The following is a 3,210-nucleotide window of genomic DNA, read 5'->3' as shown; positions in this document are numbered from 1 at the left end:
GAGCCATGCCCGAGGGCAGCTGGCCTCAGACCAGACCCAGGGCACCTCTGTTTCCACCTCTCCCCTCTGCTCCCTGAGGCCTGGATGGAGCCCTCTGAGCCCATGGGGCTTGTGTTGCAGGAAACAAAGTTCACAATCTCACTTAGCATTGGTGTCCTGGGTTCCATCTACTTGGACCCAAGGGGTGGGCCTCGGCCACCATCAGCCTTGAAAACGGTGCCACCGGCCATGTAGATGTTGAGCTGTCCCCCACCCCAAAGCAGCCCTCAGCTCTGCTCCCCAACTGTACACACATATGAAAACCCAGCCTAGGAAAAGAAGAAATGAGACACAAAAACCAGAGATAGAACAAAACAAAACAAAACAAAAACAAAAACAAACCAAACTTGCTGCATTTATTGCTCTTTTATTGACAATGGGCAAAAAATTAAGTAGACCTGATATGGTTGATGAAAATACGTAAGTAAACTTTATATAATATAAATATATAAATATATATATAAATATACATATATATATATATATACTGTATAGGTAGTATTTGTGTGTGAAAGCAAATGTCTCAGTCCACAAAATTAGCAATATAGACTTTCCAAGGAGCTCCACTTACCCGCTAGGAAGACAGTATCTTACATGAATGTGAGAGAGTAAACCAAAAACGTAAACGCTAGGAACAAATTCAGATACTTCCATATTTTCATAAAAAAAGAGGAGAAGTCCCTCCAGGGACTGGCTAAAATCTTTACGCAATCATTACTAACTGTGCCAAGTAACATAGCATCTAACTGTTTAAAAAGTCCAATATTGCTTTGTATAAATCCTTATTTTATTAACAGAAAACTATCATAAGTAATCAGTATTATAAACTGCCCTGTTATTTCAGGTAAGCAAATAGATACCAATGCAGGAAACTCTACAATAACAACTCAGGACAACTGGTTAGGAACTGGTTGTCTGAGGATATTGGTTCCACAGATTCTTAGACACTTTAATGGCTGCGATAACTGTGAATTTCCATGATCCGTATTTCTTTTATATGCATATGATTTAATGCACACTCATTCAGAGTCCTCTCAGGGGGGCACCCATCCACGGCAGAAGTGTTCATCTCCAACATGAGGGCGGCCAGCTCCCATACTCGCCTCCCCAACACCATAACTAACTCATCCTGTCTCCAGCTGCCACAGGCACCACCTCCACCCCCACCCCCACCCCACCCCAGTGAGTTTCCACCGGGAACCGCTCCAAACCCGAAGGCTGATTCTAGCATGTAGCAACCCAGGGCGGTGTGTGTGTTTCCCATTTTGTTTTCTGAGTGGTAGCCCGCGATCATCGTGATTCCATGTGGCCATGTGCTAGCACAACCCCTGTGTCCTCACCGTGGCCCATCTGACCCCCACCCCCGGCGTACGAGTGCCGGCCCTTGCCAGCGAAGCCCCCGCTGCCTTCTCATGGTCCAGTTAGCTGCCAGGGCATCACATGACTCTCAGCTGTGCTCTTGTCGCTTCTGTGTTGTGGTGACACTATCCGCTCCCCTGAGGCCGGGTGCCGCATGCGTCCGGTTCTGTGACTGAGTCACCCACGGGCAGTACTTTGTAGTTTCAGCCTTTCGAGCCACTGCAGCCGCCAGTGCTGTGCTCCTAAGCAGTGGGACCAGAGGACTGCCCCGAGGTCCCTGCCCCGGCAGAGAGCCCTTTCAGAAAGGGTGAAGCTAGTGCTGGACTCCGCGGGCCACAGGCTCCGCACGCCATGGGCGGCGTGGTGCGCCCTGGCCAGACGGCAAGATGACCGAGGGGAGCCCACCTGGCTGGCCGGCCGGGGGCCCCGCCCATTTCCCTCCCCACCCGCCCCTTTGTCATATCATCGAGGCCACCATACCAGCAAATCTGCAAACCAAGCACTTTGTTAATCTCCACAGAGAGCAAATACAGCAATCTAGAGTTTAGCCTTTTTTTTTTTTTTTTTTTTGGAAGAAGTGTGACTTTAACCTGCCCACCTTTTATCTTCCCATTGTGTCGTGTTTCTCTCCCGGGCACCTTCTCGGAAGGAGGGACGTGTACAAAGCACGGGTGCATCTGATCTGGTCCAGGCCAGGCTGGTGGGAGGCTCCCCGCTTCCACCGGCTCCTAGATTCCTTGGTTTTCCTGCAGAATCAGGCTCCCCAAGGCGTTCTCTGTCTTGCGGTTTAAAGGTTGTTGTTCTGACCAGGAGAAGTCGAATTGTACTGCATGCCATCTGGCGTCAGTCGTGTGAGGCCACACTCTATGTATTGTGTATTTGCAAACTATATCAGTGTTACTGTTGACAAATAGTTGAAGTAAAGTGATAACATATTAAATATGTCGGCCTTTCTTCACCCTCTGTACCGATAGTAGAGTCTACCTGTAAACTCGAGGTTGTTCCAGAAAAGATGCAGGGTGTTTAGCACAAGGTTGCCCTTTCTGAAGGGGTGACCACTGATGAAAAAGGGTGGACAGCAAAGCCTAGGGGGTCGGGTTGGGGGGCGCTGTCTCCATCGCCGTCCTTCGTGCACCACGGGCCACTCAGAACACTTACTTCCAAAACTGCCGTCCGTGTGTCCTGACGCATGGTTTGGTGGCCACACGGCCGAATCTAGCGAAAGGGGGCTTCTCGAACCAATTCCCTTTCTCCCCATGTGTCCAACTTTGTATAGTGTGTTGGGCTCAGGTCAGCGAGGCTTCATCATTCTTTGATTTACACGCTTACCGTGGGAAGCGTCTCCAGGGAGTGTTTCCAAGGAGGCTGGAGCCACACTGCCCGGAATTTCGTTTGGGAAGCAAAAACTGCCGACAGATTGCTTTCCCGTGTCCCACCCCCACCCCCTGGGTGGCGCTCTCGTGGGACTGTTCTTTCTAGACCCCAGCCTGCCACAGGGTCAGCGCTGTGGGGGCCTGCCATCCACCTCCCACCCTGGGGATAGGCAGCAGGACGCCGAGCAGGACGTTTGTGTCCTCCTTCCCCACCATCAGGACACACTTGGGACCTTTCTCTCAAGTCGTGCAAATTGTTCCAGTGAAACGGTCATTTCCGATATGAGCAGGAGTAGAGGAAGTGGCAGGTAGCACCACAAAAATCTTTTCTGGGACAACAATTAAATCATGTGTTTGTATTTTTTTTTTAAGTTTATGAATGAATTGTACAACAATGTAAAAATAAAGTTCATCCTAATATGATGTGCACATCTTGCTT

The sequence above is a fragment of the Prionailurus viverrinus genome, unplaced genomic scaffold (assembly GCF_022837055.1).
Source record: "Prionailurus viverrinus isolate Anna unplaced genomic scaffold, UM_Priviv_1.0 scaffold_76, whole genome shotgun sequence".
Lineage (NCBI taxonomy): Eukaryota > Metazoa > Chordata > Mammalia > Carnivora > Felidae > Prionailurus > Prionailurus viverrinus.
The sequence above is the reverse complement of the archived record's forward strand: the minus strand, read 5'-3'. Positions refer to the sequence as shown.